Genomic DNA, 12,375 nt, shown 5'->3' on the forward strand with positions numbered 1-12,375 from the left:
GTCAACACTAGGGTTAGGCTGCGGGTGGAAAGGTTAGGCGGTTTAGAGTTAGGCAGCATGGGGGGAGGTTAGGGTTAGGTTGTTGGGGGAGGGGGTTGGGTTACATACTAGAGGGTGGGTTAGGGGTAGGGATTAGGGTTAGAGGAGAAATACTCACCCAAATGCCAGAGGATCGGAGGTCTGACCCAGAACATGAACACCAGGACCCGGAAGTCACAGTCAGTCAATGTCGATATTCTAACATTTCATCACTATTTGCATAGTCATCGTCGACATTATGACCATATTCAACATATCATACACAACCCCTGCAAACCAATGAGCCAATATCATGCATTTTGTAGTGTGTATGAATTTCCAATCAAATGTTTCAACATTTCTGATGATAGTTCATTTAAAAACATCACCTTTGCATAGCCTCCCAACAACTGTACTTCTCAATTTGGGACCATGCGTGCACTACTGTGGTGTGCCCGAAAAGTGGGCATGGTTTCAGAGGAGCAGCATGGGCTCACGGTACATCCCGTTTTCGTCACTCAGGAGGCATGCCCACAAGTGGCTGGACTGCCTCCAGCTCTCCTCCCCACACTTAGGAGCATCTATTCAGTGATGAATTGCTCCTACCAACCATGCCAATGGCCGTGGGACACTGCAGCTCGCAGGTGTGACAGCATCCGAAAAGTGGAACTGTCTCACTGAAATCGGTACAGTTGGGAGGGATGCATTTGTGATGATCTTACAACAGATAATCGTTTTGATTGGAATAATGAATCACTTGTGTGTACACTCAAAATTGGATTTTCTCAAGATCAATTAATTGCTCTAAAACTGCAAAGTCAGCTGGATCGCGAGTGAAATCATTCAGGCATGTGCCTAGCATTACACACTGTATTGGTTACACCAACTCAGATCTACTACAAAATAACATTTAACACTAACACATATAGGGCCTGATTCAGCAAGGATCGCAATTGCAAAGCTGCACGCGGGCAGCTTTGCAACTGCGATCCTTGCAATAATGCAAATGCAGCAGGAGGTGTATGAGACCTTACTCATGCTGGCCGGCTTGCGAGCCCAGCAGACTGCATACGTCCCCGCACCGCCCCTTAAATGCCTCTGCCTGTCAATCAGGCAGAGGCATTCACGGGCTTGCGTACGTCTTAAAAGGACTCATTCTGCACACTCGCAGATTCCCGATAACCTGACTGCATTCAGCAGTGTACTTGCGTGAATCACCGACTGCTGAATCAGGCCCATAATATATATTTCCCTATCATACCTTTAGATAGTCATGTACATACAGCATTGTATACAGTATATTATATATATATATATATATACAGTCAGGTGCATAAATATTGGGACATTGACAGCATCACATTGACAGCATTTTAATATTTTGGCCTCTATTCACCACCACAATGGCTTTGAAATGAAACAAACAAGATGTGCTTTACCTGCAGACTTTCAGATTTAATTTGAGGGTAATTACATCCAAATCAGGTGAACGGTGTAGGAATTACAAAGGTTTCTACATGTGCCTCCCACTTTTTAAGGGGTCAAAACGTAATGGGACAAACTAAACAATCCTAAATCTATCTTTCACTTTTTAATACTTTGTTGCAAATCCTTTGCAGGCAATTACAGCCTGAAGTCTGGAACACATAGACATCACCAGACTCTATATATAGAGTATATATAAAATTTCAATTTTTATGTTTGCCCTGATCATAAGGCCTGATTCAGCATGGATCGCAATTGCAACTGTGTACGCAGATCGATCGATTGTTGCATACTGTGCATGCATATGTACTGCCCGTGCGCTGCGATCGCACTGTAATTACAGACGCACTGTGGAATCCATCTCAGAGTGAGTGACAGGCCATGAGCATTTGGGGGTGGTGACGGGGGAGTGGTTGGAGAAACACAGGTGTGCCTGTCCGTTTGAACGCCGTTGCATGGGCGTGCATAAATTAGCCACTGCGATTGCATAAGCAGCTCGTGTACTCACTGTGTGCAACAAGACTTTCTGTGTATAGTTAGCAGGGCCAGATTAAGGTCTGTGGGGGCCCCTGGGCAACAAACGTGTGGGGGCCTATATATATAACACACATTTATACAATATATATATATATATATATATATATATAGAGAGAGAGAGAGAGACACACATTTATATATATATATATATATATATATATATATATACATACATACATACATACAGTCAGGTCCATAAATATTGGGACATTGACAGAATTTTCATATTTTGGCCTCTATTCACCACCACAATGGCTTTGAAATGAAACAAACAAGATGTGATTTAACTGCAGACTTTCAGATTTAATTTGAGGGTAATTACATCCAAATCAGGTGAACGGTGTAGGAATTACCACAGTTTCTATATGTGCCTCCCACTTTTTAAGGGGCCAAAAGTAATGGGACAAACTAAACAATCTTAAATCTAACTTTTACTTTTTAATACTTTGTTGCAAATCCTTTGCAGGCAATTACAGCCTAAAGTCTGGAACGCATAGACATCACCAGACGCTGGGTTTCATCCCTGGTGATGCTCTGCCAGGCCTCTACTGCAAATGTCTTCAGTTCCTGCTTGTTCTTGGGGCATTTTCCCTTCAGTTTTGTCTTCATCAAGTGAAATGCATGCTCAATCGGATTCAGGTCAGGGGATTGACTTGGCCATTGCATAACATTCCACTTTTTAGCCTTAAAAAACTCTTTGGTTGCTTTTGCAGTATGCTTCGGGTCATTGTCCATCTGCACTGTGAAGCACCGTCCAATGAGTTCTGAAGCATTTGACTGAATATGAGCATATAATATTGCCCGAAACACTTCAGAATTCATTCTGCTGCTTTTGTCAGCAGTCACATCATCAATAAATACAAGGTAACCAGTTCCATTGGCAGCCATACATGCCCACGCCATGACACTGCCACCACCATGCTTCACTTATGAGGTGGTATGTTTTGGATCATGAGCAGTTCCTTTCCTTCTCCGTACTCTTCTCTTCCCATCACTCTGGTACAAGTTGATCTTTGTCTCATCTGTCCATAGGATGTTGTTCCAGAACTGTAATGGCTTTTTTAGATGTTGTTTGGCAAACTCTAATCTGGTCTTCCTGTTTTTGTGGCTCACCAATGGTTTGTATCTTGTGGTGAACCCTCTATATTCACTCTTGTGAAGTCTTCTCTTGATTGTTGACTTTATATACATCTACCTCCTGGAGAGTGTTCTTGATTTGGCCAACTGATGTGAAGCGGTTTTTCTTCACCAGGGAAATAATTATTTCGTCATCCACCACAGTTGTTTCCCGTGGTCATCCGGGTCTTTTGGTGTTGCTGAGCACTCTGGTGCGTTTTTTCTTTTTAAGAATGTTCCAAACATTGTTGATTTGGCCACACCTAATGTTTTTGCTATCTCTCTGATGGGTTTGTTTTGATTTTTCAGCCTAATGATGGCTTGCTTCACTGATAGTGACAGCTCTTTGGATCTCATATTGAGAGTTGACAGCAACTGATTCCAAATGCAAATGTCACACCTAGAATCAACTCCAGACCTTTTACCTGCTTAATTGATAATGAAATAACGAGGGAATAGCCCACACCTGTCCATGAAATAGCTTTTGAGTTGATAGTCCCATTACTTTTGGCCCCTTAAAAAGATGTAATTACCCTCAAATGAAATCTGAAAGTCTGCAGTTAAAGCACATCTTGTTTGTTTCATTTCATAACCATTGTGGTGGTGAATAGAGGTCAAAATCTGAAAATTCTGTCAATGTCCCAATATTTATGGACCTGACTGTGTATATATATATATATATATATATATATATATATATATATATACACACACACATACATACATACCCACACACACATAGACACAGTACACATATACATACAGTATGTACATTACTTACTGGTTCAGAGGCAGGGAAACAAGGCATATTGGCCAGCAGCAGAAGGGGCGGAGCCAAATATCAGGGGTGGGGCTTAAACGCGGGCCGCAGCAGGCGGTTCCGATTAAAAAAGAAAAAAAAAAACAGTTCATCTTGGGGATTGGGGCAGATAACACTGTTTGGGCCCCCTATGTATGGGGGACCCAGGACGACCGCCCCTGTCGCCCTCCCTATAATCCGGCCCTGAAGGTTAGACCTGCTAGAATAGTGCATGAGGGGCCGATGTTCTCAGAGGTTACCGATTTGTACACTTGACTGCGATGTATTACGAATGTGAGAAGGCAGTAGTGGATGTCTCTATGTTGGCTGAGCGGTGGCAGACATTAGCATATTTTCGCAGATTCATTGCATGCGATTACGCAGTTGCAATCCATGCTGAATCAGGCCCATAGTTGCTTATCTAAAGAAAATGACAGTAAAACAAAGCAGACAGAAGCCTTGGCAAGTTTAATTGACTTATTTTATTGGGTGAAATAAATGTATGAAATCATATTTGTTGCGAATGCATAAATTATTAACAGCTTGGGGAAGTTCCAGAGAGTAAACCAGTCAAACAGGTATAAAAAGAAGACTGGACATGTTAACATTGCAAAAGCTCTGTTTTCAGTTAGCACGAGAACTGACCAATAAACAGTGATCACTAAATTGACTTATGTCCTAGGCAGGGGCGTTGGAACGATTTTCTGTTGGGGGGGCAACATAAAATTGTTCTGGCACCGCCCCCTCCCATCCTCCGCCCCTCCATCTTACCTAAGCGGCGGCCACGGACTGTCAGAAGATGTGCTTTATAGTAATAGGCTGCACAATCCCTCCTACACCACACAGAGGAGGTGGTGTAATGTGCGGTGTTTTAACTTAAAGACTGCACATTACACCTCCTCCTCCATGTGGTGCAGGGGCTGTGCAGCCTATTACTATAAAGCTGCCCAGCCCTGACAGTCGGTGGCTGCTATTCCTTTGAAATTTATTATTTTTGGGTGGGGGGGGCGAGCCGTTTCTGACGCCCATGGTCCTAGGTGCATCCAGGGTCTAATAACAATGCAATATGTAGTGTGGGCTTGATCTATATAAGCTGGGGCGCCAAGAGAGAGAGGAGAGCGTGTACTGCTTACCCTGGCCTGGGCTTGTTGGAGGGGCCCGGCGAGTACCCGGGTCAGCTGCTGAGAGGGATATTCATTGTCTCACTCTGCGGCAGCTCGGCCCATTCCCCAGGAACCTGATTGGCCCAGGATGTATCACATCACATCATTATGCGACATGTAAGAGACCCAGATGAGAGGATGCACTGTGAGCTACCAGTCAGGTACCCACCTCTATGCCACACACTGCCCCTTTTGCAGATCTCAGTGTCCCTTGAAGCACTTCTGCCACCCCCCTGTAGTGCTCGTGGAAGCGCCACACATAGTATTTTTTAACTTTTTTTTTGTAGAAAGAAATGTGACCACCCAGGATTTGCCCACATCCCCCCAGGACCTGGGCACCTGGGCACTTTTGACAGCCCTGCATATAAAAGGTAGGTTTAAGTGAGCCCAAAGTTGTATGTCTGATCAAGCTGGGGGTAATTATCGAAAGACAACCTTGCTCATTTTTGCTTGCTCCTCTGTAAGAAAAGCTCACTACAGTATATATAGCATTGAGATTCCGACGGAACGTTCCAACTAACTCAGGGCCCGATTCAGAGCCGCTTGAAGTTCATTCGCTATGGGGCTCGCAACAAGACGGGGCGGCGGACGATGTTGATTGACAGCTCGCCCCGTTTTGTGGGTTGGTAAGGGGGGTGGCCGAACCAACGCAGGCGTTCTCTTAGGAGCGCCTGGCGTTTGTAGGAGGGGTTACTGACATCACTAGTGATGTCAGTAGTGGACTTCCTGCTCTATTAGAGCAGGAAGTCCACTCGGGCTTGCGGCACCTGGACCCTACCCCAGGGTCTCGTCGCAAGCCCGATGGTCGCGATTATTGCAACGGTCTCCTGGCCGCTCGCACAAGCAAAAAAAATGCCCTCATTCAGAGCGAGTGGCTCTGAATAAGGTCCTCAGTCTCCCCTTAAGGGGAGAATTCCATTCAGCACATTGTGAGACCATGATGTTCTACTGCACACATCACAGTACACTGCCAGTGAAAAGTTTTAGAACACATTTTTCCAGATTCTATTGAAATGTAAGCAATTCAAGTAAAGTGAATAACCTGAAATGGTATAAAGGTAAGCGGTAAACTTCTAGAGATTAAAAAGAAAACCAGATTAGCATAACCTGAAAAATCATGAACATTTCAGAGCTACTGTATAAAAAGAAGAGACCTCTGTCAGGGAACAAGGGTTAAAAGGTAACCGTTGTTCTGCAGCAATGAAAAAGGCTTGCCTGGGCCATGTAGCACCGCCAAGGAACTACTAAAGCCTGGACCAATTAATCAAAATATTAAATCTTAGGTTCAGCACTCAGGGCTTTTAATAGTTAAACAATCCTTAAACACGGGAAGTCCGTGACTTGGACAGTGTGATGGGCAACCTAAACCGAAAGGGCTACTACTGCATTTTGCAGTGCCTTGCAATATCCTTTGGTCCACACCTAGTTGGTGAAAGATTCATCCTACAGCAAGTTAATGACCCAAAACATACCCCCAAGATATGTCAGACCCACAGCCATAACTAGACTTTTTGGTGCCCTGTGCCAGAAAGAGCAGTGACGCCCCCATTTTTGAAATAGACACATAAGATGCATGCTGAAAAAGGGGCATGGCCTCATGAGGAAGGTCCATGGCAAATCTGATTTGTCCTGTACGATGATAAAGGAGTACCGATCCCATTGTACCACTGTTATCCAGGTGTGAATCCAATGGCTGTATTGATGATACACAATAATTATGCAGTATAAACTCACCAGCTCTAGATGTAGGAGAGCGCTGGTGAAGCTGCTCCTGCAGCAGGATTTGACCATCAGAACAGCCGTGCACAAGCCTGGAGCCAGTAGTGTAGATTACCAACTGAAGGTATAGAAAGAGCGCTGCTTGTAGTGTATATGCAACAAATATCAGCGGCAGGGAGATCCGTGTATGTACCTGCGCCAGCAGCTGAACTCGCCGGCATGGGTACTCGAGGTGTGCTGGTAACACCTGGATTGGGAATCGGTGGCTGTGTTCAGGGCTGCCATCAGAAATTGTGGGGCAGAGAGCTCCATGTGTAAGATGTATGACTTCCATGTGAGAGGTGGTAGGTTTGAGTCCCATGTATAATAGTATTTTGAAATGCGTGTGGTAAATAAAAAAGGATGTGACTGATGATGCTTGGGGGTTGGTACATGGATGGGCAGGCAGCCAGGGAGGAGATAGGTGTAGACACAAGATGCCAGTGATAAAAGAAGAAGAAGAAGCTACAAGTGAGATGGTTATAAACAGAAAATTGACAGGCTCAACAGTGCCCCCTGCCCTGCCGTGCCCTGTGCCGTGGCACATGTTGCACCACCCTAGTTTCGGCCCAGGTCAGACCTACCTTTGAGGAAAAGAACAAGATGGTAGGATTCAAATCATGGAATGGCGAGCACTCAGCACAGTCTCCAGACTTAAAACCCATTGAGTTGGTTTGGGATGAACTGGACAGAGGGGTGAAAGCAAAGCAACCTACAAGTGCAGCACATTTGGAGAAGAGCTTCCAAAACAGTATTTATTTCCATTGTAGAAAGAATGAGACAAGAGTGTTCGGGCAGTGGCGTAATTATACATTTTGCTCTCCACCCCCAATGGCATTTTTGTACAATTAATACAGGGCTGTTTCTAGGCAATTTGGCTCCCCACCCCCTATAGACATTTTACATTATTTGTCCCTTTTCCTCCTAATAGTAATGCCCCTTACACATTATGCCACACACAGTAATGACCCTTAAACATTGTGCCACATACACCATAATGTCCCTTACACATTATGCCACACACCGTAATGCCCATTACACAATATGCCACACACAATAATGCCCATTACACAATATGCCACACACTGTAATGCCCATTACACATTATGCCACATACAGTTATGGCCCTGGCACCATTTTATGCCTCACAGTAAGGCTTCTAGTACTTTTAAATTACCTGCTTGTTGTCAGGGGTCTCATGCTCGTTGTCAGGGGTTTTATGCTCTGGGTTCGATGCTCATTGCCAGGGGTTTCTTGCTATGGGATTCCATGCTCGTAATCAGGGGTTTTATGCTCTGGGTTCGATGCTCATTGGCAGGGGTTTCATGCTATAGGTTTCCATGCTAGTTGCCAGGAGTTTCATGCCCATTGCCAGGGGCGCCAGCGTTCCCGGCACTTCTGGGTAACGCTATGCGCACTGTGCTTCCCTGACAGACACTAGAGGTCAAGCAGAACCTCTAGCATCTGTCTCCTCCTAGGTGGCGGACATTTTTGGAGGGACATTTTCAGCATATTCCAATCTGCATAAACACTGCCCCCAAGCCATTGCACCCACCAAGCCACCACATGGTCTGCGGGGGCTATTGTTATGCCCCTGTGTTCGGCAGTTATATCTGCAAAAGATGATTACTTTGAGGAGTCAAAATTTGTATTCAATTTGCTAAGCAAAATTATTCTATTTCTTATTTTTATATCCAATTGTTTACTTATTCTATGCTTTAATTTCAGGAGCATAGTGAAACATTAAACAGAGTACATTTCAATAAAAACTTAAAAAATAGGTGTGTTCTAAAACCTTTGACAGGTAGTGTATATTACACCTGGTTGCCACATCACCCACAATGGCAGGGAGACTTCCGGAATATTGGGAGATCTCCATGACTAATAAATGTATGCACAAAACTCCCTGGCAGAAGTCCGTGGATTGCAATTTGCGATCCACAACTGAATGTGTACCTTGAAGTTATGATATTACATCATAACTGGTGCTCACTAGCTCCATCTGGTGGCAGCTGCTGGAACTGCCTTTATAATGTGTGAATGTCTGATAGCTCTACATCCTGCACAGAAGTGTCCAAAACTGAATTCTGGCTTCCCCAACTGTACAGAGGCTCTGTTGCTGCCAACATGGACCCTAACAACTAAAAGGGGATATCTCAGAGTCCTTGACACCAGGTAATGGGGGGACGGGGAAATTGCACTCCTTGCGGGTTACTAGAAGTGAAGATGGAGAAAGACTGTAAAGTTTCTAATATATTATGTCCTTAAAATTTCATAAAAAATAAAGTGAAAAAAGTCCCAACCTATATACATATGGATCAATATGCGGAATGGTATGAAGTCCCGGCAGCTGAATATCCAGATGCCGGCAGCCCGAAGGGAAGATATCCTGACAGGGCAGATGAGTACCCTATGCCTACCCCTCCCCCCCCTAGCCCTCCCTTAGCTTGCCTAACCCTAACCTCCCTCCTTAGTGCCTAACCTCCCCCCGGGGGTGCCTAACCCTGACCCCCCCATACCGCACCATAAATCTAACCCTACCGGTGGGGTGCCTAACCCTAACCTCCCCCGGGGGTGTCTACCCCTAATCCTCCCCCCTAGGGGTGCCTAACGCTAACCTCCCCTCCCCAAAACCTAACCTTAACCCTGTTACGCTCCCTAAACCTAACCCTCCTCCGCATGGCTAACGCTATGGGTGCCCCGTACTTACCTCGTTCGGTCTGGTGTCGGGATTAAGATACGCATCAGTATTTCAACACCTCTCAAGTCCCTTGCTGGGATTCGGATTTCAGTATGTCTCATAACTACATCCCCAATGTGCACCTGTATACAATGGAGGTAGCAGATGATACAAATTCAGCCTACACCTTCAGCAAAAAGTAATGACATCAATTAGGCATGAGCAGAGCCGTAACTAGACTTTTTGGTGCCCTGTGCCAGAAAGAGCATTGGCGCCCACCTCATTTTTCAAAGGGACATAATGCACCCAAAAAAGGGCCATGGCTTCATGGGGAAGGGCCAGGGAAGAGATAGGAAAGGCCAGGAGATGCGGAGGATGAAATAAGAGGAAACTACAAGCAAGAATGATAATATAAATAAACAAAAATGTGACATGCCCAAACAGCGCTCCCTGACCTGTGGTGCCATGTGCGATGGCACTGGCCGCATTACCCTAGCTACGGCCCTGGGCATGAGGCACAAAGTGCCTACAGATCATGCTTACCTATTCTCCCGGAACATCCAGGAGGCTCCCAAATCTCGGTGGCTCTCCCAGATGCCTGTAAAATCAGGTAAGTCTGCTGATACGGTATACAAACATCAGATATTTTCTTACACCACTATGGTGAGTGAAAGAAAATTTGCAATGTTACTGGTCCAGAAGCATTTTGTGACCATTGTGCTGAATTTAATCTTCCCACTTTTCCCCAGAGTGTAATGATTTATCTCACATTGGGCTCTATTTACTACAATCCATATATTGAATGCGGATTGTAGTGTGATATTACCGAGTGAATTCGCATTGCGAATTCAGGCAATATCACAGGGATTTACTATAAATCCCTTGCAGGGACAGAGCTTGCGATAAAGCTTTGTCCCTGCGGATCCCATCCGCACTCTAGTCGCGGTATTTTCGGAAAAAATACCGCGACTAAGAGCCCGCGCATGCGCCGACCGACCACCGCTACTACCCCCCCACCGACGCTAAGCCCCCCCCCGACGCTAAGCCCCGCCCCCCGCGATCGCGGACCCCCGTGACCCCCCCCTCCCCCCCCCGCGACCACCCCTCCCTTCATTACATTTACCTGCATCCTCCTGGCCTCCGGTGATCTTCTCCGGGCTTCCCGATCAGGTGATCTCCCATACTGCACTGGGGCCCGATCACCTGATGACCGGGCCCCAGTGTACTATGGGAGACCAGCTGACCGGAGAGGAGCCATCACCGGAGGCCCGATCACCGGTCCCTGGATTCAGGTAAGTGAAAAAAAAAAATGTTTATTTATTTTTTTATTTTTTTTACAGTAATCAGCTTGCGGTCTGCTTAGACCACATAGCTGATTACTGGTACCGGCTCCCGCCTCTGCTCTCCCCGTTAGAGCAGAGTGGGAGCCCGGTAACCGGAGAAGACCCTGGATAACGCCACCTCCAGGTGGCGTTATTATCACAGGGCTTCCCCCGGTATTTTTTTACAATTTATTTTTAGTAACTTAGGTCGGATCACATTTCCCATTACAATTATGGGAAATGCGATCTGCTTTACTAAAAATAAGTGATACTGGGGGTTGGAGTAGAATTTTACTAATTCTACTCCAATTGCCCTGTAATAACTACAGGTGAAACTAAAATAATGTGAAAAGGGTGTGAAAACACCCTTTTTCACTTTATTTTAGTAAAAATAATGTTAATAAATAGAGCCCATTATCATATCACTGATAGCAGCCCAACTGCAACAAAAAGTGCCATGAGTAGGCAGAATGGCTCAGTTTTGTTGAAAGGCTCCATGGTCCTGGGCCAAAGGTGACATTGGTTATATTTTTTATTATAACTATTATTATTACTGCTACTACTTCTATATCTGAATTTGAGTTTGGAGCGGGTGTATAATTCTGTTGGGTTTTAAATGTGTGTCAGCAGCACAAACATAAACCAGGCCCAGATTATATGGCATTATTTTCCGTTACACATTTGGGACATGATGGATGTTGGGCTGTAAAGGTCTGCAGGGATGAGCATAAGATAGGGATGGACAAGGCAGCCATCAGAAATTGTGGGGCCCGGTACTGACAAAACAGGCAGGCCCCTCACCACCGTGTTTCTGCAACAATCCCCACAGTGTCTCCCCAGCCAACACCCCTTCTGTCTCCCTAGAGAGCACCCCTTCTGTCTATCCAGACAGCCCCCGCATTCAGCACTTACAGCCCACAGACACTTTCCCTCTCCTGTGTCTTCTGGCTGCTTCTCTTCACACTCCGGCTGGTTTCTCTGTCTGTGGTGCGGTGCATGTGATATCATGACGTCATGTGCGCCTTGTTGCAATAAGAAAACAAATAACTTATTTGTACCAGGCAGCCGCAATCCCCCCCCACACACATTTCTCTCTGTGATCTCCCACATTCTCCTCTCAGCGATCCCCCACATTCCCCCATCTCAGTGACACTCCCATACATTCCCCCCTCTCTCTCTAAGCTATCCCCTCCACATTTTGTGCTCTCTCAGCAATAGCCTCCATAATCCCCTCTCTCTCTCAGCAATCCCACCACTTTCCCTTCTCTGTCAGCGATCCCCCCCACATTCCACATTGTGTATAAGTGACCCCCCACACATTGCCCTCTGTCTCACACACACACACACACCTGCCTGTCAGATTTATGCCACACACAATATTGTCCGCCTTACTCACCTACTCATCTTCTTTCTCCCGATAAGCCTAGCCCACTTTGCCTTCTTTAGCTCCTTGGGTTCCTGGGAAAGGAAACCTGGCTCCCCATTGGTTGATGGCAG

Source organism: Taudactylus pleione, unplaced genomic scaffold (genome assembly GCF_031769625.1).
Source record: "Taudactylus pleione unplaced genomic scaffold, aTauple2 ptg000256l, whole genome shotgun sequence".
NCBI lineage: Eukaryota > Metazoa > Chordata > Amphibia > Anura > Myobatrachidae > Taudactylus > Taudactylus pleione.